This window comes from Rosa chinensis, chromosome 4 (genome assembly GCF_002994745.2).
Source record: "Rosa chinensis cultivar Old Blush chromosome 4, RchiOBHm-V2, whole genome shotgun sequence".
In the NCBI taxonomy this organism is placed as follows: domain Eukaryota; kingdom Viridiplantae; phylum Streptophyta; class Magnoliopsida; order Rosales; family Rosaceae; genus Rosa; species Rosa chinensis.
The window spans coordinates 32,879,092-32,885,091 of NC_037091.1; the positions used below are offsets into that span (position 1 = coordinate 32,879,092).

General features: G+C 38.7%; 1 long non-coding RNA gene across 1 annotated transcript; it reads left to right on the forward strand.

The window, feature by feature from the left end:
* Positions 1–4,616: 4,616 nt before the first annotated feature.
* Positions 4,617–5,457, forward strand: LOC112195804. The gene is made up of 3 exons (XR_005809493.1): positions 4,617–4,683; positions 5,058–5,106; positions 5,394–5,457. It is a non-coding gene; the product is annotated as an uncharacterized LOC112195804 (long non-coding RNA).
* Positions 5,458–6,000: the final 543 nt, after the last annotated feature.

Genomic DNA, 6,000 nt, shown 5'->3' on the forward strand with positions numbered 1-6,000 from the left:
ACAGGATTAACTAGAGCACAAGTAGGAACTAAGGCATTAGTATACATATATGATGATAGATGGGATAATCACCAACAAGCAGCTGTAACAACGGCTGAAGTAGACCTTAGCAAAAACCTAGCAATTATATGTTGCATTCTAAATTATGTAATGAATATTAAAGAATTTCGTAAATATATTAAAGTAAGCATTAGAACAAAAAACTATAACATGAAAGGAGATTTAAAAAATTTAAGTATTAGCTTAATGTATGTAGGAAAAGTGTTTTTTTCAAATGTATCCCACCAAGGCTCCGGGTCCGGATGGAATGCCGCCTCTTTTCTTTCAACGGTACTGGGACACTATTGGTACTGATGTTGCAAGAACAGTGCAAAACTTCCTCCATACTGGTCAGATGCTTGGGGAGATCAATTACACCCATGTATGTTTGATTCCTAAAGTGCAGCACCCTACAAGAATGGCAGATTTACGTCCAATTGCTCTATGTAATGTCATTTACAAAATTTGTTCTAAAGTTCTTGTTAACAGATTAAAGAGTTTTCTATCAGAGATTGTATCTCCGTTTCAGAGTGCTTTTATCCCTGGCAGGCATATTATTGATAATACATTGATTGCCAATGAGGTCTCTCATTGCATTCATAATACAAGATCAGGAGATGGATTGTTGTCACTGAAGCTAGATATGAATAAGGCATATGACCGGATGGAGTGGTCTTACCTTCGTGCTGTCTTGTCACGACTAGGCTTTGATGAATCATGGATTCAAGTGGTTATGCAGTATGTTACTACTGTTCGATACTCCTTTCTAGTGAATGGTCAACCGCGGGGTTATGTGTCTCCTACCCGAGGCTTGAGACAGGGGGATCCATTGTCACCATATCTATTTTTGTTGTGTCCTGAGGGTTTTTCTGCTCTTCTTCAACGTAAGATTAGTCAAGGAGCTCTGCAAGGTATTTCTGTTTGCATGGGGGCCCCACAATCCACCATCTTCTTTTCGCTGATGATAGCTTGCTATTTGGGCAAGCTTCTATTGAAGAGTGTTTTCACATACAGTAGGTTTTGGATGACTATGAGCGTGCCTCAAGGCAACGAGTTAATTTTGAGAAAAGTGAGATAGTGTTTAGCAAAAATGTGTCAGTTGATGTTCAAGAGGGATTAGCTTCCTTCTTGGGTGTGGTTATTGTTCCGAAGCATGAGAAGTACTTAGGGCTTCCAACCTATGTAGGGCATCAAAAGACTGAAACTTTTGCTTATATTTATGAGAGGCTCAGTAAGCAGCTAGAGGGATGGCAAGGTAAAATGCTTAGTAGTGCAGGTAAGGATTTACTAATCCGAGTGGTCGCCCAATCTTTGCCTACTTATGCTATGAGTTGTTACCTTCTTCCTAAACAATTTTGCGACAAGTTGCATCAAATGTGTGCCCGATTTTGGTGGGGCAGTAAAGGAGACAATCAGAAGATTCACTGGATGGCTTGGGATAAACTGTGTCAACCTAAAGAAAGTGGTGGTCTAGGTTTCCGGGACTTACATGCACATAATCTCGCTCTTCTGGCTAGACAAGGATGGCGCCTCCTCCGCAATCCTACATCGTTGTTAGCTCGGATTTATAAAGCAAAATACTACCCAAATGGGGATTTAAGGTCAGTTCACCTCTCTTCATCCCTGTCAGGCTGCTGGAGTGGAATTTATTCGGCTCTCCACATTTTAAAAAGAGGGATTAGATGGCAAGTAGGTGATGGTGCTTCCATCATATTTGGAATGATCCATGGATCCCATGGCCCCATGAGTTTCGTGCTTTTGTGCCTCATCCTGAGGCCCCAGTTTGGGTACATGAGCTTATTTTACCTTCTGGAGGTTGGAATGAACACCTAATTAAGGCTTGCTTTGAAGAGAGTGAAGTAACTCTCATTTTGTCTCTTCCTTTCAGTAATAGGAGGGTACATGATAGATGGGTATGGCATCATGACAAGCATGGGTCTTTTACAACTAGCAGTGCCTATCGTCTTGCTTACACGGAGCTCCATCCAAGTCTAGGTTCTACTTCAGTTACCCAGATTGAAACTTCACTTTGGAGAAGCCTATGGAAATTAAAGCTCCTCTTCCCCCAAAGTTAAAGTGCATAGTTGGAAGGATTGCTCCTCAATCTTGCCTACAGCTAGCCAGCTTGTGTCCAAGAGGGTTTTTGTTGAGAATGGATGCTTGTTCTGCAATGTGGAGGAGGAAACAATCTCCCACATCCAGCGTGACTGTCCTTTGATGCGGGATGTTTTGAAGTTGTTTCCGTCTTTGTCACGTGCAATTTCGGTAAGTTCTACAATTCAAAACTATTATGAGTGGCTGGTATCTTGTTAATTCAGAGCTTTTATCTACGGAGGACTTCGGCTTGTTGCTTTTCATCTCATGGGCAGTTTGGAAGGAACGCAATCAGCGTTTCTGGAATGATAAGTCTTTGAGCTTGTTCCAACTTTTCTTTAAAACTCGAACTGAGTTTCACAAGTCTACATCTTTGCCCTTACGGAGGCGTATTCCTCAACCTTGGTTACCACCACCAGCTGGGTGGCTAAAAGCCAACATTGATGGGGCTTTCGATCTTCATTCAAAGCGTGGGGGCTTGGGAGTTATTTTTAGAGACTCTGATGGTGCGGTGGTAGCAGGTGGGTGTTGGTTTATCCCTCGAGCGTCCTCGGCGGAAGAGATGAAGAATTTGGCTGGGCGTATGGCCTGCAGGCTAGCTACGGATCATGGTCTTTCTCCAGTTATTTTTGAGTCTGACTGTTTGACAATGGTAAATGCAACCAAGGACAACGGTGGCAACCTCTCTGTTCTAGGCCGCATTATTGATGACATTGTGGCCTATTTGCAAGTTCTCCCTGGAGCTTCCTTCTCTCATGTCTATCGTGAGTCCAACACAGCAGCTCATAAGTTTGCTAACCTAGCTTTGCATTCTTGTTTAGATATCTCTTGGGTGGGCACTATTCCTCCAAGTGTTAGGGAGTTTGTACTCTCAAATTGTAATTGTTAATCGCGATTGCTTGATAAAGTTTGACGTCCTTCTCTCAAAAAAAAAAAATGTAGGAAAAGTGTGAGATAAATTTAACCATAAATTTAATGTTGAATTCCAAAACTTAGTACAAACTTTTGGTAGTAAACATGTTAACACTACTACAAAAAGTTAATCACACAACACTAATCACACAACGGAATAGAAATCATCTGTTGTGTGTTTAAGTAAGGTCTATTATACAATGGTTTTAGTTATGTTATGTTGTGTGAATGCCAACTAAGTGATAATTTTTTTTATCAAAACTACATTGCACAACGGAATTAAGTACTGTCCGTCGTCTGAGTCTTAAAAAAATTAGCGGCAGATTTCCCTCCACTTTAGAGTCTTGGTTGGCTCTTGAAACACTGAAATTTGGGCTACTAGGACAATGGGTTTTACTATTTCGGTTGTGTGATTGAAAAACTAAGCATCAAAGTTTGACGAAGCTTGCTTGAATGTCTTCCCCTAGATAGGCCTAGTGCAAGCTGTAGAAATTGTACAACAGATTTAAGATTTTCTGTTGTGTGAACTTGGAATTGGGTGGTAACATTTTGAGCCAAAATGTTGTAGGCGCCATGTTTCCCTCCATGATTTCATATTTTGATTTTTAGTGCTGCACTCAGACGACAGACAGTTAGTGAGGTTTCTGTTGTGTGAATAACTATGAGAATTTTAAGCTAGGTTTAATTGCCACATCGTGTCCAAAAGAGAAAAACAGAAAAAATCAAAGCCCTCCTCTCGATACTCGACACTCAACTGTCAACTCTCTCTAGACCCTAAACGAAATCTCAGTCCTCTCTTAAACCTAGAAACAAATCTCTCTTACAAACCCATCTTGATCTCAGTCCTCTACTTCATAGATTGAAAATTCCAAACAAAGCTGGACAAAGAACCCATCTCTCTTTTGAACCCTTTGCTAGTGAATGGCTTCGATTTCAAGGTTAGTATTCTGCTCCTTATTCTCATCCTCAGCCTCAGCCTCTTCTCCTCCTCGATTGGTGCCTCTGGCTCAGTGACTTGGTGTTCCGGTACTTCAAAAGCAGCGTCGTTTGGGTCCTTGTCTTGATTCTGGGTTTTACCATTTGGGTTGTAGAGATTGAGTTTGGAATCCATTTGGTTGTTTCAAATTGTTTTGGTATCTTTAAAAGTTGCTTATTTCTAAGAAATAGTTTTTTCTTGTTGCAGACTAAGAGAACGAAGGAGAAGGTATAGTCGAAACATATGGTACGATCTAAATGCTTTTGTTCTGTTCTATGTGATGGCTTGTATATAATTTGAGATTTACCAACCCCGTTAAGGAGTGGTGACCAACATAAGGCATCTTATTAAAAACTGATATGTAGGACTGATCACTCATTCAAGAATCAGATTTGGAGTTACGAAAGCTTAAGTGATCTTTTTGAGCAAATGAGGCAGATTAGGTACTTTCTTGCTAAACCATATTCTTATTCACTTTTCATCTTTCGATTTTGACCGGTTTCATGTCAGTTTGCTTTATTGTCCTGAAAATTATATCAATGTTTTTTGCAGGTTAGGGATTTAGGCAAACCTAATTCGGTTGTACAAATTTGCTGCCATATTACTCATTCTATCAGTTTGTGTGTAAGGTTGAACAAGTCGCTGCCACGAAACTAGTCAAGGTATCTGATATTGGGTTATCAATTGAGAGTAATTTTAGGTTTTGTTAGTTTAATTTAGTATGGGTTTAGAGCTTGCTGATATAATTTGATTTGATTCTTAGTTATTGTTGATTGATTATGAAAAAGGTTTTTCTTTCCCTTTCTATAGGGAGAAAACAGGGCAAAGACTTCATATTGGGGTTGGTTACTAATATCTGGGATATATAAAGTGTAAATCTTACCAAACAAGATGAGTAAACAACTGCACTAGAATTATTTGAAAAGATGTTGGAACCTTTTGTCATATTTGTTTATCTATTCTTTTGCTTTCATAGGTATATTAATGTGTTCACTGAGTTATTGGGTTGATCGTTCAATGTTTATGTTTTGAACAGTGAGAATGCTCAGGGAAGAACTACAGCTTCTGCAAGAGCCTGCACAATGGTACTTGTTGTATTCATATCCTGATACAGTTGGAAAAGAGTTCATTTTGAAGTAAGGAATTCATTCATTGCATGATGTTTAATATTAAAATTCTATTAGTTAGATACCATTATACATCATAAGTGGGTTCGATAGCTAGGTGCCATTTGATTATGCTCTGAATTGTTTAGTCATTTGATTCGTCATCATCAATTATATTCAAACATGTTCCTTTACGTTGTTTTCCTTTTTTTTGAATGATATTCTGCACATAAACCCGTACACTAACCTTCCTTCCTTCTGCCTAGAGTTATCTTCGCTCCTGTCTTAGCACAATACCAGCTGAGGCTGCCTATCGGAAGGTATTCTTCAGAGTTTGCTTTTTTTTTCATACAATGGTTTGTTTGCTAGCCTATGATTTTAAAACGCAGTACATTCTATCATGTCAAGAATCCAGAGCTTGCCATGTTCTCTTGATGTTTTATTCATTATTGATCAGAAGCTTTGCTGCAGTTTTGATTGATTAATTTGCTTATGTGTTTTCATGTTTACTAGCTATTCTTTGGTGTGTGTGTGTGTGTGTATAGCTATTCTTTTGTAATATATCTTCCATATTGCTAATTTGCTAATCAGTTAATCTAGTTAAGTATATAGGAATTCCTTTGTTAATCATTGTGGATGTTTTGTTAAATATTATGAGTTCCAACAAAATTTATAATGTTACTGGTACTTGGTCTTTTGTCAGTGTGCTCGCACTTTCATAGTTTACATTTGGTTACTGGTTACTTGCTAATTCACTTGTCAGGCATCATTCTTATGAAAATTGATCATTCACTAAAATTCAATGGTGGTTGTTAATTATTACCATGTGGATTTTGAAATGTCTATGTCAATTGGCAAGTCTCAATATTACTA